Source organism: Theobroma cacao, chromosome 4, assembly GCF_053813885.1.
Source record: "Theobroma cacao isolate CCN51 chromosome 4, ASM5381388v1, whole genome shotgun sequence".
Classification (NCBI taxonomy): Eukaryota; Viridiplantae; Streptophyta; class Magnoliopsida; order Malvales; family Malvaceae; genus Theobroma; species Theobroma cacao.
Genome location: NC_142642.1, coordinates 35,738,662 through 35,766,538, shown reverse-complemented (window position 1 = coordinate 35,766,538; position 27,877 = coordinate 35,738,662). Strand labels below are relative to the sequence as shown.

Genomic DNA, 27,877 nt, shown 5'->3' with positions numbered 1-27,877 from the left:
TTTCTAATAGTGGGATCTAATCTCAACATATTATGCACAAAACACATCATTGCTACAGTTGTTCACATATTATAATCTGTTCCTGTAGACATTAATTTTCATTGCTCAAACTCGATTTAGGGTTAGAAACTCCAATTGGATTGTTTTCAAGTAAAAATATGCTAACTCCTTTTATTGGAATAATGTAAAACCGAAAAAGAACCAACTACCGTATAAAATTCGATTTGTTTCGTAGTCAAACTAGTTTTTTATTTTTTGACAAAACAACCCTTCATCAACATTCTTTACTTATTCCCCAAATTTCTCTCTGGAGAAAGAATAGATCCTCAAAACAAGACTTCAAGGGGAGCGGGGAAAATCAATCATACGCATCGCTCTAATCATTAGAGCTGAAGACCTTCTCTGCGGAAGGCAAAGACACCGAGCTACTCATGCAACCATAGGCTCCTAAGCATTAAAAAATTTTACAAAACCAACTGTGTCCTCTTACGTCTAAAAGAGAAAGGCATACAAAAGGATTTACATGATAAGCGAGAAAAACAAAAAAAACAGATTAATAACATTTCAAAAGGACAAATATGATACGCAGGCATCCGAGTATACCCCCATCACGATATAAAGAAGAAATCCTCCATAGAAATTTTTATCTACCGTAACAAGTTCAAACTATAACCTATACAGCCAACCAAGATACAAAGCCTCCCCCTATCCTAAACCGCAAGCAAAGGGAGAAATATATGCCCTAAAAAAACAAGTAAGACAAACCAATCTATCAAGACATCCCTGGCAGCAAGAGCGGTACGAGGGAAATCCAAGACAGATTAACATTTGAAGCCGTGGCAGACTGACAGCACAATGATAAGAATCAGGGCAATAAGGATACCCAAAACAATCAATTTTATCTTCATATTCTGAAGCCACATCTTTCTTCTCATCTTAGTTCCCTGCTGCCTAAAGTCTTGTACCTGTAATGCAATATCAAATTAAATGTATCATATTGTGCATCTTATGTATATCAAGTTAAATGCATCATACTGTGCACCAATATACAAGGCATAAAGAAACCATAAAAGACAGTACTTAAATTAGAAAAGCAAAATTGATCAGAATTCTAGTAAAATCAATTTTTAAAAAGATAAATAATAATAAAATTAAAAATGAATTAACGAGGATAACAACAAATAGAAGTATCATATGGATTATTGACGGTGAAGCAAACTCCATGAGCATCTTGTCTACCGCGCAACCTCCTCCATGGTTGAGCACAACACAACTGCCAATAGCATTTGCCCTCATTGACTCATTGCCTGTGCCAAATAATTAAAGCTGAACAACTCAATACTTTCTTGTCATTATCTTTTAATATATCTTTAATTATCATTCATATATATCATTGTGAATAGTGATGATAAATTTAAAGAAAAAGTCATGAAAACAAGCAAAACCCGTTACTCACGAGCAGACAGAAGATCTAGTGTAAATTAAAAACAAATGCTAGAGTTAATCCTTTCACAATATTTATGACCCTTGACATTGTTTTCCTTGAACTTTCCACATCACTGCAATGGAGATCTGGTCCTGGAGTACCCAAACTTGTACATCTTACCGTGGAAATCAATTATCATAATCAAATCACTAGGCACCCTACATGACTGATTTATGTAATGAAAATTACACTAGTACAAAAGCTACTAACAGAAACATAACTAACATTTCTCCACAGGTGTTGAGATGTATATTGTACCAGGATCCGATCCCGGTGATATCTCTACCAATGATTTCCTCAGAATTTGGAACATAGACTTCAAATTTTAGAAAGTATATACAACATTGAATAGAGATTTTGATAGCAGCTAACTTTGAGACAGCTTTATGAATGCATCAATTCCCCCACCAAGTGAGCTACCATTGTCTCATCTCTCTCTAAGTACTTAAACGTATGCCTGCATCAGGCATTATGCAAATGTAAAAAAGCTTCCACTTTTGCAATTTTCTTTCCTATTCCTCCTTTTTGGTGGGTGAATAGAGATTAAAACTTTTATATGACAAAGGCAATGAAGTGCAAAACTGATCAGCTTCTTTAAACCTCTCACCTTGATTCATTTGTACCCTTCACTATAGATCGTCTCAAAGTATTTAGATAATCATGTCTTGTACTTTTCCCACAAACCACTCCAATGAAGACCGTGTCTCCTGCACCCTTAAGTTAGAGGATAGCTGCCAGCAACATTTCAATAGATAATGCTTCCTTAACAAGGCAATTCAAATCATAGCCTAACATTTATAAATGGGACAGAAACATGATTCAGGAGAGAACTACATGGTAAGTGAATCAAGGCCCAAGAAAAAATGTACCTTTACATAAATGTGTATACAACAATTATTGCAAACAGCTCAGCAAAAGTTGGCCAGAACTAGATATTAGCAGCATTACTTTTAGCACAGAAACAACAAGAGTAATTTAGGCTAAGATATGAGTAATGATAAAAGAGGAACGTGTATAGTCCATTATTGGACTTCTGCTTTTCCAAGAAATCACACTTAGGGTTTGCTATGTATAAAAACTGACAAATTATATTCCCTTTAACAGCCTTATACTACTACACATGCACACTTATGCAAAAAATAAACATATGATAAATTGTGATTCAACCTCTAAGTGAGAAAAACCGAATAACAAACCTGAAAGACTTTGCAGCGTCAATGATATCGCCCAAGTAAACATCATTTGGGAACATCTGGACAACATGAGCAAGCATTTGATAACAATTGAAGAATCAAAAGGCACGTAGAACTGATATGGATCTTCTTTTGCAAGCAAGTATTGGTTTTTCAATGCCTGTTTAACTTGAGCCAAAACTAAAGAATTGATATTGAAATAATGAATAATCAACCAACTATCACCCATAAAAAGAAATATATTATAGTAACTTTTGTGAAAATTTTATTTTTTTTTCCTTTTTATTTTTTTAGTTTGATTGTATCAAATCAGAAAGAAAGTGAATAACTGCAGCACCGATACAAACACTGAAGCAAGCAAAACACATAGTTTCTTAATACAATAACCTCTTGAACTCAGAATTCAATTTCAAACAAACGAAAAAGACTTACAAAATATATAACACCAAGCAATTTATTTTAACAAAATAAAATCTGAAAGCTTAAAGAAAACGTTCATTGCCTAAAAAACCCACATCAGAATATTCTTCAAATAATTTGCTTCAATTTACTCTGTATATTATATTATGGATTGATGATGGTAGCATTTTAACTTGGAATGCTTAATCATAATTGTGATCAATTATGAAATTGGACTGACACTAAAAATCAAAATCAAATTGAATCTAAAAAAAGTAACAAAATCAGAACAAAATAAAAACTAACTACATATTATTCATAAAAAAATTTGAACACATTCAAAATGAATCTAATCCAAACCAAACAACTTCATCTTCATCGAGTCTTTCTTCTTTTGTTGTGATCAGATAAGAGAGTTTCCCAAGCCTGACGAACGATCTTGAAAGCACCATCTGCTGCAACTGAATCATTCTTGTCCGGATGGACCAATAATACCACTTCCTTGTAGTGTTTTCTAATAGTCGCAGCATCAACTACGGCAGAACAATCTTCGATAAAAAGAATGGAGTACAGAACTTTGGTATCGTCTACCTTCATTTTCTGGCAAAGACTTAACATAGAAGCAAACTTGTGAATCAAATAGGCGGCAATGTACTTCTGCACGATCCGTAAATTGGGGTTCAAATCGAGTGCTGCGAACCCTTGCTGAATAGCCCTGTCGATGTTTCCCGACTTGAAGTATTCCTCTGCAGCTACTTTAGCTCTTTCAGCAGCAATCTCTGTGAATTGAGATTGACAAATACCTTGAAGACGAAAATCGGCCATCGCAACACAATTTCTTCAAAGAGAGTAAGAAACGATCCGAGATTTGATATCTGAAATCTGAGATCTAAGATTTTGTGAGTAAAGGGAACGGTTTTTATAGTGTTGGGCAATTTGGCGTTGAAAAGACGCTATTTCGTTTGGTTGGCGTCTAAAACAAGCTAAGGCAAGTGAAAAGGACGGTCGGGAGAGAAACCCAGGAACCATCGTGGGAGAGAGGTGGTGCGGCTCGGTTAGAGTCCTAGCCAGACGAGGAAGAAAAAGAAACAGGCCAGGGTTTCAAGGGATGATTTTATCACTTGCTAAAACGACACCGTGTGGCAGGCGGGAAATAAGCATTAAGAAGGAACGACGTCATTTCACTCATTTCAAGTGACTAACAATAAACGACGTCATTTTCTCTCAAAATTATTCAAAATTTTTTTTTTCTTTTTCTCGTGATGAACTCTATGATTTGAATTTAAAATTTCTACTCAAAATGCATCTTATCTTTCTTGAACCAAAATTCAATTTGGTATTCATTGCAATAAGAAATTATGATTGAGAATAATTATAATTAAAGGTATTTAATCGTTATAACATACTACTTTTGTAGTTTTTTATTTTCATTTATAAAACTAGAAAAATACCGACTCTACGCGACAAGTTTGTAAATTTTATGAACAATTGATGTTAAAAGTTTTGTATAAAAAATTTAAATTAGTAGAATCAAGAATTGTTTATTAATTTTAATAATTTTTAAGATTATTATTGTTATAAATTAGTTAAAGAAAAATAAATAAAATGATGTATTTGTTCTGATGCGAATGTAAAAAGATTAATTATGTTATGGTAAAAATAATACGCAGTAGTGGATAAATAGTTAAACAGACTTTGTTATGATAAAAATAATATACAGCAATGTATAAATAGTTAAACAAATTGTGTTAAGTTATATATAATTTAAAAGGCCAAAATAAAAAGTATGAACATTTATTGGAAAATTAGTGAAAATTTTGTTACCAACTTTATTGACACATCAAGGCAGCTCTTTCTTAGTGACAAACCTCTGAGACCAAAGAATGATATGAATTAAAAGTTTACTGCTTCTTGGTGAATAGTCTTGCTTCTTTAGGGACAAAATGAGATTCAAATGGCTTCAAGAAATTTCGTAAAAATATAAATTAACAATTCCAAGCTGAAGCACATTTCACAAGGCCAATTGTGCCCAAAACCTTAGTTCTCATATCTGGAGCAAAACCCTCAATGTGATCTTTCTCTTTTTGCAAAACACTTGGAGATACAAAGAGAGGTAGTTCTTGATTTCCACATCAAAGAATGTGTGCAATTTAACATCATAGACAAGTTAAAGGGAAGGGAAAGAAAAAAAAAATTAAGGAATGGCATCCATGACCATTTTTTTCCTTGTAATTAATTAACACTTGCTATTTAGTACTTAAACTGCAATGAGTATAAATATTATATGACTTAATCTCCCACTTGAAATTGCCCAGGGCCTCAGAATATAATAGCTAGAAATGTCATTGTACTCAATCATTTCATCGTTGACAGCAACTTACAAAAGCCAAAATGTATGATATAATCATAAAATACTAAGATCTCGATAAAGTAGTACAACAATCACAAAGCAATTGTACCATTGCAACAAAATATACCTCAAAGTACCATTCTTTGAAATTTTCATCCTTAGTAAAAGAGAGACCCAAACCAGTCTCCTTCACTTCCTTCTTTTTTCCTCCTAGAATATGAACAACACATCATTTGCAAGATTAGAAATGGCCATACTTTTATGTATGCATTAACAATGGATCCTAACAAACTTGAGCAAACCAAAAAAAACTTACCACCGACAGACTTTTTCTGCTCCCATCTAGCCATAAACTTCAAGTACTGATAAAATAAAACATAATTTAGAACAGTTAAAAACACATTCTAGGCTTTACGGTTCTTGAAAACTATCCTCCAGTTTGCCAAGGTGTTCAGCCCGCAGGAACATCCGATAACCATAAACCTACATCCAACAATACTGGTGCAACTAATAAATCTAAATAGGAATTTAAGCAAACATTAAATATATTTTATACCCCAGAGATACTATTCTCCATGCTCTAATGCCATTTTGTTTCCTTTGAAGCATATGCTAAAACAATTAAACCAAAAAAACAGAAGTAGTATGCATAAATGACTGTCTAGCACTTTTTTGAGCATTTAAAAATGAGTACAGACAGAATCCCAAACCTAGCAATGCGAGCGGGATTTGTTTCCTGCTCATGGGTAATTTGGTTGGTAAGCACCTAATAGCTATTTTTGTGTCCCTAGAACCATTTAAGGATCTTTAGTTAATGTTTACTGATCTCATGATAACATACTTATCATCAATTATCATCCCTTTGGTATGGACATAAATCATGAATCTGCAAAACTTTTGAGCCAATGCTTGTCAAAATATATAAGAAGTAATTTCTAGAGTTAACCCAATACGGATGACCAACGAAAAAAAACCAATCCATTAAAATTGTGTTCTTTGCAAAGTTTTGGATACCCATAAAAAGTGTTTTCTGCCATGATTCGCTATGAATGGGCTATATATCTAAGCTCTGTTCTGTTATAGAGCACTTTATATTTTAAATGCGCATTCTTTGCTTGTATTTAACAAACATTTTAAAAAATATTATGTATTTACAGAACTGAGGTAAAAGATAGAGATTGATTAATACTACAAAATTATGCAAGTGCAGCAACTACATAGTAATTAATCAACAATTAGTCTAATTTTTAGTCTTTGGTTGTTGCCAAATTAAGTAAGTAGTCATTGTTAAATCTGAGTATACATTCTTTTGAAGAAGTTCTGGAAAGCCTTTGACTTTTGAAATTTTTATGATGACATCAAATTTGAGTTTGATGCTACCCTTGAAAAAATAATTATATATTCACAGCATTGTTGACACAAAAACAATAGTACACACTTCATACAGAAGGTATCAAGAACATGCCATTGCCCTTTTTTATTTTTGTATAATGACAATCCAATATCTAAAAGATTCCTTCTAATATGAAGCAATAGAAAAATATGTAACAATGTGTACTTATTAAAAAAGAACCAGAGCTTCTTTTGCCAAGGTCACTTTTAGTCCTCAACTGAGTTTCCTCTGCTAATGATTCATCCATTTTTATTTAAGATAAGCTTTTCCATTGATGCAGAACTTCTCAATTCAGAAAACTAACCCAATATGGAATTTTGAGACTAAAAATGATGTAAGTAGTTGTTACATTCACAAAGTATTTTGTACATTCTAATCATCTTTTTAGAGAACAAAAACGTTCAAAACAGAGGAACCCATATCTATTGAAATAAATCATTTGGTAAACTTACCTGAAGCAAAGAAAAATTACTACTCAAATCATTTTCAACTGGTTCTTTCAATCCATTCTTTATATTATCTGAAAAAATAAAAAAAAATTTTACTGCTCTGAGCTTAAATATAGCCATAACGTTCCAAAATTTGTCTTTTCATACACTTATGTGGGCTGTGACTCGAGCCCACCTATGTTTAATTATATTGGAACATAAACTTATGAAATGAAAAAGAATCATTTTTGCATATTGAATATATATCGGGAAAGAAAAGTAACAATTCAAACTGCAGAAAACCATCAATGATCATCATAGCAAGATGTTGATGAGATTGAGAAGACTGACTTGTAACCTTAGCCCGTCTTCCAAACCCTTCGAATTCCATAATCTTAGAAAAGTCCACCGGATAATTCAACTCCACTGCAGCCATCGAAACTCTCCATTGCATTGAGTCAAGGTGTTTCGACCGTAAATCCATTCGCTGACAAAGGCCCGATTCCATGCACAGACCAAACCTTTCTTCCATGCACCGGATGAATGCCTAGAAAGACGGACAGAAGCTTAGAAAGACACTGGCAAATCCCAAGGCAATCACCAATTTACCCATGAGTTGGCTGCTGCACAAATAAGAAGGGTTAAGCTCTGTGATTGAGCATGTCCAAAATCACATATCCGTGTTGATCTCGGAGAGGATGATGACCGTGCTGAAGAACTTGGAAGTAGCATCTTTGATTAGGACCGACTTGGGATTGTGATGCCTGAGTCGGGGCGGTGTGACCATGAAAAGGTCGATAGGATCAACAAAGGAAAAAGGATCTGCAAGAAAGGGCAAGTAGAACTAAAAACTCAATAATACCCTTTACTCTTGATAAAATACCAGATACAGGTGTTGAATGTGGAGTATATAGGTAGGTAAGAATCATATATAGCTTAGATACCAATTAAAAAAATCCTTTGTTATATAATATATATCTATATATATTTTAAGCACGTAAAAAGATGAGACAGAGATGATAATGAGACAAAGATGATCCCGCCAACAACGGGCATAAAGCTTTTAGGTATTTAATATTGAAAAAATTCCAAAATGTTAAAATTTATGTTAAGCCTTAGTTTTTCCATTAGTGGCATCTAATCTTAACATATGATGTACAAACCCGTGAAGACAGTAGTGCTTCTGCTTCACATCATTGCTACAATTTCCCATATATTGTAATCTGTTCATGTGGACATTAATCTTCATTTCTCAAAACTCGATTTATACTGTTTTAAAGAGTTTGTACGATTAGAACTCAAATTGGATCGTTTTTAAGCAAAAATATCCTAACTCCTTTGATTTGAATAATGTAAAATCGAAAGGGAACCAACTGCCAATTAAAATTCGATTTGTTTCATAGTCAAACTACTTTTTTAGCAAACCATTTTGATTTTTTAACAAAATAACCCTTCATCAACATCCCTTACTTGTTCCCCAAATTTCTCTCTGGAGAAAGATTAGATCCTCAAAACAAGACTTCAAGGTGAGTGGGGGGAAATCGATCATACACATCGCTCTAATCATTAGAGCTAAAGACCTTCCCTGCGGAAGGTAAAGACACCGAGCTACTCATGCAACCATAGGCTCCTAAGCATTAAAAAATTTAACAAAACCAACCGTCTCCTCTTACCTCTAAAAAAGAAATGCATATACAAGGATTTACATGATAAGCGAAAGAAACAGAAAAACAGATTAATAACATTTCAAAAGGACAAATATGATACGCAGGCATCCGAGTATTCCCCCATTACAATATAAAGAAGAAATCCTCCACAGAAATTTTTATCTACCGCAACAAGTTCAAACTATAACCTATACAGCCAACCAAGATACAAAGCCTCCCCCTATCCTAAATGGCTAGCAAAGGGAGATATATATGCCCTTAAAAAACATGCAAGACAAAACAATCTATCAAGACAACCCGGGCAGCAAGAGCTGTACCAGGGAAATCCAAGACAGATTAATATTTGAAGCCATGGCAGACTGACAGCACAATGATAAGGATCAGGGCAATAAGGATACCCAAAACAATCAATTTTATCTTCATAATCGAAGCCACATCTTTCTTCTCATCTTAGTTCCCTGCTGCCTAAAGTCTTGCGCCTGTAATGCAATATCAAATTATATGTATCATATTGAGCATCGTATGTATATCAAGTTAAATGCATCATACTGTGCACCAATATACAAGGCATAAAGAAACCATAAAAGACGGTATTTAAATTAGAAAACCAAAACTGATCAGAATCCTAATAATTTTTAAAACCAACTTTGAAAAGGCAATGGCTTTACCAAAACACAATTAAGTCCTTGTTTCAGTTACCCATAAAATGCAGTTTGAATATGACTAACCTGTGAGCGAAGGTTCTCCGTTTTATCCACCAGCAACTCAATTTTCTCGCCACAATCAAGGACCTGGCAAAAGCCAAATGTTACTAACAAAACAACACACCACATGCAATATATCTGAAGTACTTTCAATTTTATAACACATCTAGCAACTTGCAGAAGCTGGATATGCATCTTATCATGTTTTAACCCTCAAACTACCTCTAGAACAGCTACAACATCAGCAGCACCCTATTATCTTCTCAATGCTTTCTATCATAACACCCTTGACTTCAGAAACTTGAGCCTTCACTTTGGCAAGTTTGCTGATCTCTTCAGGATGGTCCACACAATACTGCATATGCTCCTTCAATTTGGACCTATTATGTATAAAGAGCTAAGCATGTCACAAAGAAGTGAACAATAAATCTACGAGAAAAATAAAGACAGCTAAATACCCAAATTCTCTATTCACGCTATCCGGGGGAGCAGTTGCAGCTTTCCCTCCACCATATGTCTCGTTGAAGTCTTCCTTGACTCGTTCCAGAAATGCAATTGGAACTTGCCTGCCAGCAGATTCAACTGCTACTACACAGTAGGCTGCAGCACCAAATGTATTTGACAAAATGAGTATGAGAACAATTAAAGAAATCAGGATTTACGGCAATAAGCATTCATTTCCTACTAAAGCCACATTCAACAAATTCAAACCAGAAGTCAGCATCCAGATCTATGATCAAAACCAACATGTTTGGATAAAAAAAATAACCTTCTCTCCGTTTTCTTTTCTAAATGTAATCCATTATGCATATCATCGACAGCTTTAAAACTAACATCAATATGCACACACTTGTTAACACATGCACCCACAGAGAAGCTAAAAAGCAGCAGCCAGCTGCAATTGATCAATCAGACAGTGACCTGGATATGCCTCATCCATGGGTATTATTAGAGGGTGAGGTCCTTGACAAAACACGTAATTAACAATGTGTCGGCAGGTGCTGCTCATTTTACCATGTTTGATACTAGTTACGTCTTCACAAGATCCTTTTGCTTTTCAACATCATTCTTTACTACATATTAAGCATTCATTTGGTAACATCAGCATAGAACTAACTTCCATGCATGGTCCTTGGAACCAATCCAGATCCAAAGAACATATAGATGCAGGAATGGAAACATCAAACAGACATTGACTTTTGGGAGGGCCGGAAAAAATCAACATGAAATGCGGCTAGCTAAGGAAAAGAGAAAAGGGAAAAGCATAGAAGTAACAATTAAAATGAAACATATTTCAGACAAGAATGCTTCTCGTAAATTATAAATGGCATAATAACAAAATAAGCTCTCAAATTATGGTAAAATTCTCACTTAAGCCTTTATTATTTTATTTGTGTCAATCGAGCCATCAACCTATTATTTGGTGTCAACTGAGTCCAATTTAGATGGAAATGCTGACATTTCTAATGTCCCCAATTAACTCATGTATGTTGGAATAAGTCACACCTTTAGCGATGTCAGCATTTCGCATTCAAATTGGATTCATTTGACATCAAAATAATAGGTTGGGGACTCAATTGACGCAAACAAAACAATAAGGGCTTAAGTGAGGATTTTATCACATGTGAAGGGCTTATTTATGATTATGGCATTATAAATTATGTGAACCTTATGCTACATTAACCTCATAATTTTTAGAGTCATCTCATTAATGCACCCGAATCCAAATATTACCTCCATTTGTCTATCAAAATAACCGACAACCACCACCCTCAAACGATACAATATCCCTCATTATCGCAACTTTTCTGATTCATGCTATATACATTCAAATAAAACATTATCATCTCATTTAAACAGGAAAAAATAAAACATTATCACCCCTAAGTTACACATTCACACTAAAAATCCCCTTAATGATTTTGCTTCTTTTTATTGATTCATTTCACCAGACACTTATGCAGTAAAGATTCAGATAAACCAACACAACCACTCCAATGAAGACCGTGTCTCCTGCACCCTTAAGTTAGAGGATAGCTGCCAGCAACATTTCAATAGATAATGCCTCCTTAACAAGGCAATTCAAATCATAGCCTAACATTTACAAATGGGACAAAAAAATGATTCAGGAGAGAACTACGTGGTATGTGAATTAAGGCCCAAGAAAAAATGTACCTTTACATAAATGTGTATACGACAATTATTGCAAACAGCTCAGCAAAAGTTGGCCAGAACTAGACATTAGCAGCATTACTTTTAGCACAGAAACAACAAGAGTAATTTAGGCTTATAATCAATGGTGACTGCCCAGGAAAACAGGTTAAAGGTTCAAATGAGCCAAAAGAAGGCCAGGCAGGTTGCTGTTTCAGGTTAAACCTCTTCCTGTCAATAAGAACTTTGACTGAAAGTCTGAAAGAAGAATATTGGTTGCTAATAGATAAATCATGTGATGCGACCATAAATTGATGAATAAATGGATATGAATGGGATGTAAGGTTGTCTTTAGGGCAGATAGCAGTAAGGTTGAGATGGAGGTAACTTTCATTTTGGAAAGTAAAACACTAAGATATGAGTAAAGATAAAGAGGAAAGTGTATAGTCCATTCTTGGACTTCTGCTTTTCCAGGAAATCACACTTAGGGTTTGCTATGTATAAAAACTGACAAATTATATTCCCTTTAACAGCCTTATTACCACTACACATGCACACTTATGCCAAAATAAACATATGATAAATTGTGATTCAACCTCTGAGTGAGAAAAACCGAATAACAAACCTGAAAGACTTTACAGCATCAATGATTTCGCCTAAGTAAACATCATTTGGGAACATCTGGACAAATGAGCAAGCATTTGATAACAATTGAAGAATCAAAAGACACATAGAACCAATATGGTTCTTCTTTTGCAAGCAAGTATTGGTTTTTCAATGCCTGTTTAACTTGAGCCAAAAAAAAAAAAGAATTGACATTGAAATAATGAATAATCAACAAACTATCACCCCTAAAAAGAAATATATTACGGTAACTTTTGTGAAAATTTTGATTTTTTTCCCTTTTTTTTTTAGTTTGATTGTATGGAAAGTGAACAACTGCAGCACCGATACAAACACTAAAGCAAGCAAAACACATAGTTTCTTAATACAATAACATATTGAACCCAGAATTCAATTTCAAACTAACAAAAAAGACTTACAAAATATATAACACAAAGCAATTTATTTTAACAAAATTAACCAAAAAAATTCTAAAAACTTAAAAAAATGTTCATTGCCTAAAAAATCCACATCAGAATGTTCTTCAAATAATTTGCTTCAATTTACTCTGTATATTATATTATGGATTGATGATGGTAGCATTTTAACTTGGAATGCTTAATCATAATTGTGAATGAAATTGGACTGACACTAAAAATCAAATCAAATTGAATCTAAGAAAAGTAACAAAATCAGAACAAAATAAAAACTAACTACATATTATTCATAAAAAATTTGAATACATATCAAAATGAATCTAATCCAAACCAAAGAACTTCATCTTCGTAGAGTCTTTCTTCTTTTGTTGTGATCAGATAAGAGAGTTTCCCAAGCCTGACGAACGATCTTGAAAGCACCATCTGCTGCAACTGAATCATTCTTGTCCGGATGGACCAATAGTACCACTTCTTTGTAGTGCTTTCTAATAGTCGCAGCATCAACTACGGCAGAACAATCTTCGATAAAAAGAATGGAGTACAGAACTTTGGTATCGTCTACCTTCATTTTCTGGCAAAGACTTAACATAGAAGCAAACTTGTGAATCAAATAGGCGGCAATGTACTTCTGCACGATCCGTAAATTGGGGTTCAAATCGAGTGCTGCGAACCCTTGCTGAATAGCCCTGTCGATGTTTCCCAACTTGAAATATTCTTCCGCAGCTACTTTAGCTCTGTGAATTGAGATTGACAAATACCTTGAAGACGAAAATCGGCCATCACAACACAATTTCTTCAAGGAAAGTAAGAAACGATCTGATATTTGATATCTGAAATCTGAGATCTAAGATTTGTGAGATAAGGGAACGGTTTTTATAGTGTTGGGCAATTTGGCGTTGAAAAAAAGCTATCTTGTTTGGTTAGCGTCTAAAGTAAGCTAAAGCAAGTGATCAGGAGTTGCGGCTCGAGAACGGAAGGCCGGGAGAGAAACCCAGGAACCATCGTGGAAGAGAGGTGGTGCGGCTCGGTTAGAGTCCTAGCCAGACAAGCGGGGAAAAAGAAGCAGGCTGAGGTTTCAAGGGATGCGTTTATCACTTGATAAAACGACACCGTGTGGTAGGAGAGAAATAAGCTTCAAGAAGGAAACGACGTCATTTCACTCATTGCAAGTGATTAAAAATAAACGACGTCATATTCTTTGCTGGCATTTCTCCTTAAACTATACGAAATTTTTATTTTTTTTCTTTTTATCGTGATGAACTCTATGATTTGAATTTAAAATTTCTACTCAAAATGCATCTTATCTTTCTTACTTGAACCAAAATTCAATTGGGTATTGACTGCAATAAGAAATTATGATTGAGAATAATTATAATTAAAGATATTTAATTGTTATAACAGACTACTTTTGTAATCTTTTATTTTTATTTATAAAATATTAATTATTATAATTTTTTTGTTTTACCATATATAAATATATATATATATATATATGTATTTATATTTTAAACACGTAAAAAGGATGGATTAGAGAAGATAATGGGACAAAAACGATCCAGCCAACAACGGACATCAGGCTTTCAGGTATTTAATATTGAAAGAATTTCAAAATGTTAAAATTTGAGTTAGGCATTAGTTTTTCTAATAGTGGGATCTAATCTCAACATATTATGCACAAAACACATCATTGCTACAGTTGTTCACATATTATAATCTGTTCCTGTAGACATTAATTTTCATTGCTCAAACTCGATTTAGGGTTAGAAACTCCAATTGGATTGTTTTCAAGTAAAAATATGCTAACTCCTTTTATTGGAATAATGTAAAACCGAAAAAGAACCAACTACCGTATAAAATTCGATTTGTTTCGTAGTCAAACTAGTTTTTTATTTTTTGACAAAACAACCCTTCATCAACATTCTTTACTTATTCCCCAAATTTCTCTCTGGAGAAAGAATAGATCCTCAAAACAAGACTTCAAGGGGAGCGGGGAAAATCAATCATACGCATCGCTCTAATCATTAGAGCTGAAGACCTTCTCTGCGGAAGGCAAAGACACCGAGCTACTCATGCAACCATAGGCTCCTAAGCATTAAAAAATTTTACAAAACCAACTGTGTCCTCTTACGTCTAAAAGAGAAAGGCATACAAAAGGATTTACATGATAAGCGAGAAAAACAAAAAAAACAGATTAATAACATTTCAAAAGGACAAATATGATACGCAGGCATCCGAGTATACCCCCATCACGATATAAAGAAGAAATCCTCCATAGAAATTTTTATCTACCGTAACAAGTTCAAACTATAACCTATACAGCCAACCAAGATACAAAGCCTCCCCCTATCCTAAACCGCAAGCAAAGGGAGAAATATATGCCCTAAAAAAACAAGTAAGACAAACCAATCTATCAAGACATCCCTGGCAGCAAGAGCGGTACGAGGGAAATCCAAGACAGATTAACATTTGAAGCCGTGGCAGACTGACAGCACAATGATAAGAATCAGGGCAATAAGGATACCCAAAACAATCAATTTTATCTTCATATTCTGAAGCCACATCTTTCTTCTCATCTTAGTTCCCTGCTGCCTAAAGTCTTGTACCTGTAATGCAATATCAAATTAAATGTATCATATTGTGCATCTTATGTATATCAAGTTAAATGCATCATACTGTGCACCAATATACAAGGCATAAAGAAACCATAAAAGACAGTACTTAAATTAGAAAAGCAAAATTGATCAGAATTCTAGTAAAATCAATTTTTAAAAAGATAAATAATAATAAAATTAAAAATGAATTAACGAGGATAACAACAAATAGAAGTATCATATGGATTATTGACGGTGAAGCAAACTCCATGAGCATCTTGTCTACCGCGCAACCTCCTCCATGGTTGAGCACAACACAACTGCCAATAGCATTTGCCCTCATTGACTCATTGCCTGTGCCAAATAATTAAAGCTGAACAACTCAATACTTTCTTGTCATTATCTTTTAATATATCTTTAATTATCATTCATATATATCATTGTGAATAGTGATGATAAATTTAAAGAAAAAGTCATGAAAACAAGCAAAACCCGTTACTCACGAGCAGACAGAAGATCTAGTGTAAATTAAAAACAAATGCTAGAGTTAATCCTTTCACAATATTTATGACCCTTGACATTGTTTTCCTTGAACTTTCCACATCACTGCAATGGAGATCTGGTCCTGGAGTACCCAAACTTGTACATCTTACCGTGGAAATCAATTATCATAATCAAATCACTAGGCACCCTACATGACTGATTTATGTAATGAAAATTACACTAGTACAAAAGCTACTAACAGAAACATAACTAACATTTCTCCACAGGTGTTGAGATGTATATTGTACCAGGATCCGATCCCGGTGATATCTCTACCAATGATTTCCTCAGAATTTGGAACATAGACTTCAAATTTTAGAAAGTATATACAACATTGAATAGAGATTTTGATAGCAGCTAACTTTGAGACAGCTTTATGAATGCATCAATTCCCCCACCAAGTGAGCTACCATTGTCTCATCTCTCTCTAAGTACTTAAACGTATGCCTGCATCAGGCATTATGCAAATGTAAAAAAGCTTCCACTTTTGCAATTTTCTTTCCTATTCCTCCTTTTTGGTGGGTGAATAGAGATTAAAACTTTTATATGACAAAGGCAATGAAGTGCAAAACTGATCAGCTTCTTTAAACCTCTCACCTTGATTCATTTGTACCCTTCACTATAGATCGTCTCAAAGTATTTAGATAATCATGTCTTGTACTTTTCCCACAAACCACTCCAATGAAGACCGTGTCTCCTGCACCCTTAAGTTAGAGGATAGCTGCCAGCAACATTTCAATAGATAATGCTTCCTTAACAAGGCAATTCAAATCATAGCCTAACATTTATAAATGGGACAGAAACATGATTCAGGAGAGAACTACATGGTAAGTGAATCAAGGCCCAAGAAAAAATGTACCTTTACATAAATGTGTATACAACAATTATTGCAAACAGCTCAGCAAAAGTTGGCCAGAACTAGATATTAGCAGCATTACTTTTAGCACAGAAACAACAAGAGTAATTTAGGCTAAGATATGAGTAATGATAAAAGAGGAACGTGTATAGTCCATTATTGGACTTCTGCTTTTCCAAGAAATCACACTTAGGGTTTGCTATGTATAAAAACTGACAAATTATATTCCCTTTAACAGCCTTATACTACTACACATGCACACTTATGCAAAAAATAAACATATGATAAATTGTGATTCAACCTCTAAGTGAGAAAAACCGAATAACAAACCTGAAAGACTTTGCAGCGTCAATGATATCGCCCAAGTAAACATCATTTGGGAACATCTGGACAACATGAGCAAGCATTTGATAACAATTGAAGAATCAAAAGGCACGTAGAACTGATATGGATCTTCTTTTGCAAGCAAGTATTGGTTTTTCAATGCCTGTTTAACTTGAGCCAAAACTAAAGAATTGATATTGAAATAATGAATAATCAACCAACTATCACCCATAAAAAGAAATATATTATAGTAACTTTTGTGAAAATTTTATTTTTTTTTCCTTTTTATTTTTTTAGTTTGATTGTATCAAATCAGAAAGAAAGTGAATAACTGCAGCACCGATACAAACACTGAAGCAAGCAAAACACATAGTTTCTTAATACAATAACCTCTTGAACTCAGAATTCAATTTCAAACAAACGAAAAAGACTTACAAAATATATAACACCAAGCAATTTATTTTAACAAAATAAAATCTGAAAGCTTAAAGAAAACGTTCATTGCCTAAAAAACCCACATCAGAATATTCTTCAAATAATTTGCTTCAATTTACTCTGTATATTATATTATGGATTGATGATGGTAGCATTTTAACTTGGAATGCTTAATCATAATTGTGATCAATTATGAAATTGGACTGACACTAAAAATCAAAATCAAATTGAATCTAAAAAAAGTAACAAAATCAGAACAAAATAAAAACTAACTACATATTATTCATAAAAAAATTTGAACACATTCAAAATGAATCTAATCCAAACCAAACAACTTCATCTTCATCGAGTCTTTCTTCTTTTGTTGTGATCAGATAAGAGAGTTTCCCAAGCCTGACGAACGATCTTGAAAGCACCATCTGCTGCAACTGAATCATTCTTGTCCGGATGGACCAATAGTACCACTTCCTTGTAGTGTTTTCTAATAGTCGCAGCATCAACTACGGCAGAACAATCTTCGATAAAAAGAATGGAGTACAGAACTTTGGTATCGTCTACCTTCATTTTCTGGCAAAGACTTAACATAGAAGCAAACTTGTGAATCAAATAGGCGGCAATGTACTTCTGCACGATCCGTAAATTGGGGTTCAAATCGAGTGCTGCGAACCCTTGCTGAATAGCCCTGTCGATGTTTCCCGACTTGAAGTATTCCTCTGCAGCTACTTTAGCTCTTTCAGCAGCAATCTCTGTGAATTGAGATTGACAAATACCTTGAAGACGAAAATCGGCCATCGCAACACAATTTCTTCAAAGAGAGTAAGAAACGATCCGAGATTTGATATCTGAAATCTGAGATCTAAGATTTTGTGAGTAAAGGGAACGGTTTTTATAGTGTTGGGCAATTTGGCGTTGAAAAGACGCTATTTCGTTTGGTTGGCGTCTAAAACAAGCTAAGGCAAGTGAAAAGGACGGTCGGGAGAGAAACCCAGGAACCATCGTGGGAGAGAGGTGGTGCGGCTCGGTTAGAGTCCTAGCCAGACGAGGAAGAAAAAGAAACAGGCCAGGGTTTCAAGGGATGATTTTATCACTTGCTAAAACGACACCGTGTGGCAGGCGGGAAATAAGCATTAAGAAGGAACGACGTCATTTCACTCATTTCAAGTGACTAACAATAAACGACGTCATTTTCTCTCAAAATTATTCAAAATTTTTTTTTTCTTTTTCTCGTGATGAACTCTATGATTTGAATTTAAAATTTCTACTCAAAATGCATCTTATCTTTCTTGAACCAAAATTCAATTTGGTATTCATTGCAATAAGAAATTATGATTGAGAATAATTATAATTAAAGGTATTTAATCGTTATAACATACTACTTTTGTAGTTTTTTATTTTCATTTATAAAACTAGAAAAATACCGACTCTACGCGACAAGTTTGTAAATTTTATGAACAATTGATGTTAAAAGTTTTGTATAAAAAATTTAAATTAGTAGAATCAAGAATTGTTTATTAATTTTAATAATTTTTAAGATTATTATTGTTATAAATTAGTTAAAGAAAAATAAATAAAATGATGTATTTGTTCTGATGCGAATGTAAAAAGATTAATTATGTTATGGTAAAAATAATACGCAGTAGTGGATAAATAGTTAAACAGACTTTGTTATGATAAAAATAATATACAGCAATGTATAAATAGTTAAACAAATTGTGTTAAGTTATATATAATTTAAAAGGCCAAAATAAAAAGTATGAACATTTATTGGAAAATTAGTGAAAATTTTGTTACCAACTTTATTGACACATCAAGGCAGCTCTTTCTTAGTGACAAACCTCTGAGACCAAAGAATGATATGAATTAAAAGTTTACTGCTTCTTGGTGAATAGTCTTGCTTCTTTAGGGACAAAATGAGATTCAAATGGCTTCAAGAAATTTCGTAAAAATATAAATTAACAATTCCAAGCTGAAGCACATTTCACAAGGCCAATTGTGCCCAAAACCTTAGTTCTCATATCTGGAGCAAAACCCTCAATGTGATCTTTCTCTTTTTGCAAAACACTTGGAGATACAAAGAGAGGTAGTTCTTGATTTCCACATCAAAGAATGTGTGCAATTTAACATCATAGACAAGTTAAAGGGAAGGGAAAGAAAAAAAAAATTAAGGAATGGCATCCATGACCATTTTTTTCCTTGTAATTAATTAACACTTGCTATTTAGTACTTAAACTGCAATGAGTATAAATATTATATGACTTAATCTCCCACTTGAAATTGCCCAGGGCCTCAGAATATAATAGCTAGAAATGTCATTGTACTCAATCATTTCATCGTTGACAGCAACTTACAAAAGCCAAAATGTATGATATAATCATAAAATACTAAGATCTCGATAAAGTAGTACAACAATCACAAAGCAATTGTACCATTGCAACAAAATATACCTCAAAGTACCATTCTTTGAAATTTTCATCCTTAGTAAAAGAGAGACCCAAACCAGTCTCCTTCACTTCCTTCTTTTTTCCTCCTAGAATATGAACAACACATCATTTGCAAGATTAGAAATGGCCATACTTTTATGTATGCATTAACAATGGATCCTAACAAACTTGAGCAAACCAAAAAAAACTTACCACCGACAGACTTTTTCTGCTCCCATCTAGCCATAAACTTCAAGTACTGATAAAATAAAACATAATTTAGAACAGTTAAAAACACATTCTAGGCTTTACGGTTCTTGAAAACTATCCTCCAGTTTGCCAAGGTGTTCAGCCCGCAGGAACATCCGATAACCATAAACCTACATCCAACAATACTGGTGCAACTAATAAATCTAAATAGGAATTTAAGCAAACATTAAATATATTTTATACCCCAGAGATACTATTCTCCATGCTCTAATGCCATTTTGTTTCCTTTGAAGCATATGCTAAAACAATTAAACCAAAAAAACAGAAGTAGTATGCATAAATGACTGTCTAGCACTTTTTTGAGCATTTAAAAATGAGTACAGACAGAATCCCAAACCTAGCAATGCGAGCGGGATTTGTTTCCTGCTCATGGGTAATTTGGTTGGTAAGCACCTAATAGCTATTTTTGTGTCCCTAGAACCATTTAAGGATCTTTAGTTAATGTTTACTGATCTCATGATAACATACTTATCATCAATTATCATCCCTTTGGTATGGACATAAATCATGAATCTGCAAAACTTTTGAGCCAATGCTTGTCAAAATATATAAGAAGTAATTTCTAGAGTTAACCCAATACGGATGACCAACGAAAAAAAACCAATCCATTAAAATTGTGTTCTTTGCAAAGTTTTGGATACCCATAAAAAGTGTTTTCTGCCATGATTCGCTATGAATGGGCTATATATCTAAGCTCTGTTCTGTTATAGAGCACTTTATATTTTAAATGCGCATTCTTTGCTTGTATTTAACAAACATTTTAAAAAATATTATGTATTTACAGAACTGAGGTAAAAGATAGAGATTGATTAATACTACAAAATTATGCAAGTGCAGCAACTACATAGTAATTAATCAACAATTAGTCTAATTTTTAGTCTTTGGTTGTTGCCAAATTAAGTAAGTAGTCATTGTTAAATCTGAGTATACATTCTTTTGAAGAAGTTCTGGAAAGCCTTTGACTTTTGAAATTTTTATGATGACATCAAATTTGAGTTTGATGCTACCCTTGAAAAAATAATTATATATTCACAGCATTGTTGACACAAAAACAATAGTACACACTTCATACAGAAGGTATCAAGAACATGCCATTGCCCTTTTTTATTTTTGTATAATGACAATCCAATATCTAAAAGATTCCTTCTAATATGAAGCAATAGAAAAATATGTAACAATGTGTACTTATTAAAAAAGAACCAGAGCTTCTTTTGCCAAGGTCACTTTTAGTCCTCAACTGAGTTTCCTCTGCTAATGATTCATCCATTTTTATTTAAGATAAGCTTTTCCATTGATGCAGAACTTCTCAATTCAGAAAACTAACCCAATATGGAATTTTGAGACTAAAAATGATGTAAGTAGTTGTTACATTCACAAAGTATTTTGTACATTCTAATCATCTTTTTAGAGAACAAAAACGTTCAAAACAGAGGAACCCATATCTATTGAAATAAATCATTTGGTAAACTTACCTGAAGCAAAGAAAAATTACTACTCAAATCATTTTCAACTGGTTCTTTCAATCCATTCTTTATATTATCTGAAAAAATAAAAAAAAATTTTACTGCTCTGAGCTTAAATATAGCCATAACGTTCCAAAATTTGTCTTTTCATACACTTATGTGGGCTGTGACTCGAGCCCACCTATGTTTAATTATATTGGAACATAAACTTATGAAATGAAAAAGAATCATTTTTGCATATTGAATATATATCGGGAAAGAAAAGTAACAATTCAAACTGCAGAAAACCATCAATGATCATCATAGCAAGATGTTGATGAGATTGAGAAGACTGACTTGTAACCTTAGCCCGTCTTCCAAACCCTTCGAATTCCATAATCTTAGAAAAGTCCACCGGATAATTCAACTCCACTGCAGCCATCGAAACTCTCCATTGCATTGAGTCAAGGTGTTTCGACCGTAAATCCATTCGCTGACAAAGGCCCGATTCCATGCACAGACCAAACCTTTCTTCCATGCACCGGATGAATGCCTAGAAAGACGGACAGAAGCTTAGAAAGACACTGGCAAATCCCAAGGCAATCACCAATTTACCCATGAGTTGGCTGCTGCACAAATAAGAAGGGTTAAGCTCTGTGATTGAGCATGTCCAAAATCACATATCCGTGTTGATCTCGGAGAGGATGATGACCGTGCTGAAGAACTTGGAAGTAGCATCTTTGATTAGGACCGACTTGGGATTGTGATGCCTGAGTCGGGGCGGTGTGACCATGAAAAGGTCGATAGGATCAACAAAGGAAAAAGGATCTGCAAGAAAGGGCAAGTAGAACTAAAAACTCAATAATACCCTTTACTCTTGATAAAATACCAGATACAGGTGTTGAATGTGGAGTATATAGGTAGGTAAGAATCATATATAGCTTAGATACCAATTAAAAAAATCCTTTGTTATATAATATATATCTATATATATTTTAAGCACGTAAAAAGATGAGACAGAGATGATAATGAGACAAAGATGATCCCGCCAACAACGGGCATAAAGCTTTTAGGTATTTAATATTGAAAAAATTCCAAAATGTTAAAATTTATGTTAAGCCTTAGTTTTTCCATTAGTGGCATCTAATCTTAACATATGATGTACAAACCCGTGAAGACAGTAGTGCTTCTGCTTCACATCATTGCTACAATTTCCCATATATTGTAATCTGTTCATGTGGACATTAATCTTCATTTCTCAAAACTCGATTTATACTGTTTTAAAGAGTTTGTACGATTAGAACTCAAATTGGATCGTTTTTAAGCAAAAATATCCTAACTCCTTTGATTTGAATAATGTAAAATCGAAAGGGAACCAACTGCCAATTAAAATTCGATTTGTTTCATAGTCAAACTACTTTTTTAGCAAACCATTTTGATTTTTTAACAAAATAACCCTTCATCAACATCCCTTACTTGTTCCCCAAATTTCTCTCTGGAGAAAGATTAGATCCTCAAAACAAGACTTCAAGGTGAGTGGGGGGAAATCGATCATACACATCGCTCTAATCATTAGAGCTAAAGACCTTCCCTGCGGAAGGTAAAGACACCGAGCTACTCATGCAACCATAGGCTCCTAAGCATTAAAAAATTTAACAAAACCAACCGTCTCCTCTTACCTCTAAAAAAGAAATGCATATACAAGGATTTACATGATAAGCGAAAGAAACAGAAAAACAGATTAATAACATTTCAAAAGGACAAATATGATACGCAGGCATCCGAGTATTCCCCCATTACAATATAAAGAAGAAATCCTCCACAGAAATTTTTATCTACCGCAACAAGTTCAAACTATAACCTATACAGCCAACCAAGATACAAAGCCTCCCCCTATCCTAAATGGCTAGCAAAGGGAGATATATATGCCCTTAAAAAACATGCAAGACAAAACAATCTATCAAGACAACCCGGGCAGCAAGAGCTGTACCAGGGAAATCCAAGACAGATTAATATTTGAAGCCATGGCAGACTGACAGCACAATGATAAGGATCAGGGCAATAAGGATACCCAAAACAATCAATTTTATCTTCATAATCGAAGCCACATCTTTCTTCTCATCTTAGTTCCCTGCTGCCTAAAGTCTTGCGCCTGTAATGCAATATCAAATTATATGTATCATATTGAGCATCGTATGTATATCAAGTTAAATGCATCATACTGTGCACCAATATACAAGGCATAAAGAAACCATAAAAGACGGTATTTAAATTAGAAAACCAAAACTGATCAGAATCCTAATAATTTTTAAAACCAACTTTGAAAAGGCAATGGCTTTACCAAAACACAATTAAGTCCTTGTTTCAGTTACCCATAAAATGCAGTTTGAATATGACTAACCTGTGAGCGAAGGTTCTCCGTTTTATCCACCAGCAACTCAATTTTCTCGCCACAATCAAGGACCTGGCAAAAGCCAAATGTTACTAACAAAACAACACACCACATGCAATATATCTGAAGTACTTTCAATTTTATAACACATCTAGCAACTTGCAGAAGCTGGATATGCATCTTATCATGTTTTAACCCTCAAACTACCTCTAGAACAGCTACAACATCAGCAGCACCCTATTATCTTCTCAATGCTTTCTATCATAACACCCTTGACTTCAGAAACTTGAGCCTTCACTTTGGCAAGTTTGCTGATCTCTTCAGGATGGTCCACACAATACTGCATATGCTCCTTCAATTTGGACCTATTATGTATAAAGAGCTAAGCATGTCACAAAGAAGTGAACAATAAATCTACGAGAAAAATAAAGACAGCTAAATACCCAAATTCTCTATTCACGCTATCCGGGGGAGCAGTTGCAGCTTTCCCTCCACCATATGTCTCGTTGAAGTCTTCCTTGACTCGTTCCAGAAATGCAATTGGAACTTGCCTGCCAGCAGATTCAACTGCTACTACACAGTAGGCTGCAGCACCAAATGTATTTGACAAAATGAGTATGAGAACAATTAAAGAAATCAGGATTTACGGCAATAAGCATTCATTTCCTACTAAAGCCACATTCAACAAATTCAAACCAGAAGTCAGCATCCAGATCTATGATCAAAACCAACATGTTTGGATAAAAAAAATAACCTTCTCTCCGTTTTCTTTTCTAAATGTAATCCATTATGCATATCATCGACAGCTTTAAAACTAACATCAATATGCACACACTTGTTAACACATGCACCCACAGAGAAGCTAAAAAGCAGCAGCCAGCTGCAATTGATCAATCAGACAGTGACCTGGATATGCCTCATCCATGGGTATTATTAGAGGGTGAGGTCCTTGACAAAACACGTAATTAACAATGTGTCGGCAGGTGCTGCTCATTTTACCATGTTTGATACTAGTTACGTCTTCACAAGATCCTTTTGCTTTTCAACATCATTCTTTACTACATATTAAGCATTCATTTGGTAACATCAGCATAGAACTAACTTCCATGCATGGTCCTTGGAACCAATCCAGATCCAAAGAACATATAGATGCAGGAATGGAAACATCAAACAGACATTGACTTTTGGGAGGGCCGGAAAAAATCAACATGAAATGCGGCTAGCTAAGGAAAAGAGAAAAGGGAAAAGCATAGAAGTAACAATTAAAATGAAACATATTTCAGACAAGAATGCTTCTCGTAAATTATAAATGGCATAATAACAAAATAAGCTCTCAAATTATGGTAAAATTCTCACTTAAGCCTTTATTATTTTATTTGTGTCAATCGAGCCATCAACCTATTATTTGGTGTCAACTGAGTCCAATTTAGATGGAAATGCTGACATTTCTAATGTCCCCAATTAACTCATGTATGTTGGAATAAGTCACACCTTTAGCGATGTCAGCATTTCGCATTCAAATTGGATTCATTTGACATCAAAATAATAGGTTGGGGACTCAATTGACGCAAACAAAACAATAAGGGCTTAAGTGAGGATTTTATCACATGTGAAGGGCTTATTTATGATTATGGCATTATAAATTATGTGAACCTTATGCTACATTAACCTCATAATTTTTAGAGTCATCTCATTAATGCACCCGAATCCAAATATTACCTCCATTTGTCTATCAAAATAACCGACAACCACCACCCTCAAACGATACAATATCCCTCATTATCGCAACTTTTCTGATTCATGCTATATACATTCAAATAAAACATTATCATCTCATTTAAACAGGAAAAAATAAAACATTATCACCCCTAAGTTACACATTCACACTAAAAATCCCCTTAATGATTTTGCTTCTTTTTATTGATTCATTTCACCAGACACTTATGCAGTAAAGATTCAGATAAACCAACACAACCACTCCAATGAAGACCGTGTCTCCTGCACCCTTAAGTTAGAGGATAGCTGCCAGCAACATTTCAATAGATAATGCCTCCTTAACAAGGCAATTCAAATCATAGCCTAACATTTACAAATGGGACAAAAAAATGATTCAGGAGAGAACTACGTGGTATGTGAATTAAGGCCCAAGAAAAAATGTACCTTTACATAAATGTGTATACGACAATTATTGCAAACAGCTCAGCAAAAGTTGGCCAGAACTAGACATTAGCAGCATTACTTTTAGCACAGAAACAACAAGAGTAATTTAGGCTTATAATCAATGGTGACTGCCCAGGAAAACAGGTTAAAGGTTCAAATGAGCCAAAAGAAGGCCAGGCAGGTTGCTGTTTCAGGTTAAACCTCTTCCTGTCAATAAGAACTTTGACTGAAAGTCTGAAAGAAGAATATTGGTTGCTAATAGATAAATCATGTGATGCGACCATAAATTGATGAATAAATGGATATGAATGGGATGTAAGGTTGTCTTTAGGGCAGATAGCAGTAAGGTTGAGATGGAGGTAACTTTCATTTTGGAAAGTAAAACACTAAGATATGAGTAAAGATAAAGAGGAAAGTGTATAGTCCATTCTTGGACTTCTGCTTTTCCAGGAAATCACACTTAGGGTTTGCTATGTATAAAAACTGACAAATTATATTCCCTTTAACAGCCTTATTACCACTACACATGCACACTTATGCCAAAATAAACATATGATAAATTGTGATTCAACCTCTGAGTGAGAAAAACCGAATAACAAACCTGAAAGACTTTACAGCATCAATGATTTCGCCTAAGTAAACATCATTTGGGAACATCTGGACAAATGAGCAAGCATTTGATAACAATTGAAGAATCAAAAGACACATAGAACCAATATGGTTCTTCTTTTGCAAGCAAGTATTGGTTTTTCAATGCCTGTTTAACTTGAGCCAAAAAAAAAAAAGAATTGACATTGAAATAATGAATAATCAACAAACTATCACCCCTAAAAAGAAATATATTACGGTAACTTTTGTGAAAATTTTGATTTTTTTCCCTTTTTTTTTTAGTTTGATTGTATGGAAAGTGAACAACTGCAGCACCGATACAAACACTAAAGCAAGCAAAACACATAGTTTCTTAATACAATAACATATTGAACCCAGAATTCAATTTCAAACTAACAAAAAAGACTTACAAAATATATAACACAAAGCAATTTATTTTAACAAAATTAACCAAAAAAATTCTAAAAACTTAAAAAAATGTTCATTGCCTAAAAAATCCACATCAGAATGTTCTTCAAATAATTTGCTTCAATTTACTCTGTATATTATATTATGGATTGATGATGGTAGCATTTTAACTTGGAATGCTTAATCATAATTGTGAATGAAATTGGACTGACACTAAAAATCAAATCAAATTGAATCTAAGAAAAGTAACAAAATCAGAACAAAATAAAAACTAACTACATATTATTCATAAAAAATTTGAATACATATCAAAATGAATCTAATCCAAACCAAAGAACTTCATCTTCGTAGAGTCTTTCTTCTTTTGTTGTGATCAGATAAGAGAGTTTCCCAAGCCTGACGAACGATCTTGAAAGCACCATCTGCTGCAACTGAATCATTCTTGTCCGGATGGACCAATAGTACCACTTCTTTGTAGTGCTTTCTAATAGTCGCAGCATCAACTACGGCAGAACAATCTTCGATAAAAAGAATGGAGTACAGAACTTTGGTATCGTCTACCTTCATTTTCTGGCAAAGACTTAACATAGAAGCAAACTTGTGAATCAAATAGGCG

At 34.0% G+C, this 27,877-nt stretch overlaps 4 long non-coding RNA genes across 8 annotated transcripts; all 4 read right to left on the bottom strand.

Annotated features, from left to right (window-relative positions):
* Positions 1-536: 536 nt before the first annotated feature.
* LOC148763353 (uncharacterized) lies at positions 537-12,878 on the bottom strand. 3 transcript variants are annotated; one of them, XR_016025805.1, is made up of 5 exons: positions 12,397-12,878; positions 10,079-10,220; positions 9,843-10,000; positions 9,645-9,707; positions 537-965 (listed from the first exon to the last, which is right to left on the bottom strand). It is a non-coding gene; the product is annotated as an uncharacterized LOC148763353 (long non-coding RNA). The 3 variants fall into 3 exon arrangements; XR_016025806.1 differs by lacking the exon at positions 12,397-12,878 and adding an exon at positions 11,796-12,360; XR_016025804.1 differs by lacking the exon at positions 12,397-12,878 and having other exon boundaries at positions 10,079-12,335.
* LOC148763354 (uncharacterized) lies at positions 5,311-6,538 on the bottom strand. Its single transcript, XR_016025807.1, has 2 exons — positions 5,745-6,538; positions 5,311-5,638 (listed from the first exon to the last, which is right to left on the bottom strand). It is a non-coding gene; the product is annotated as an uncharacterized LOC148763354 (long non-coding RNA).
* A 2,107-nt stretch (positions 12,879-14,985) lies between the features above and the next one.
* Positions 14,986-27,327, bottom strand: LOC148763351 (uncharacterized). Of its 3 annotated transcripts, none has more exons than XR_016025799.1 (5): positions 26,846-27,327; positions 24,528-24,669; positions 24,292-24,449; positions 24,094-24,156; positions 14,986-15,414 (listed from the first exon to the last, which is right to left on the bottom strand). It is a non-coding gene; the product is annotated as an uncharacterized LOC148763351 (long non-coding RNA). The 3 variants fall into 3 exon arrangements; XR_016025800.1 differs by lacking the exon at positions 26,846-27,327 and adding an exon at positions 26,245-26,809; XR_016025798.1 differs by lacking the exon at positions 26,846-27,327 and having other exon boundaries at positions 24,528-26,784.
* On the bottom strand, positions 19,760-20,987 carry LOC148763352 (uncharacterized). Its single transcript, XR_016025801.1, has 2 exons — positions 20,194-20,987; positions 19,760-20,087 (listed from the first exon to the last, which is right to left on the bottom strand). It is a non-coding gene; the product is annotated as an uncharacterized LOC148763352 (long non-coding RNA).
* Positions 27,328-27,877: the final 550 nt, after the last annotated feature.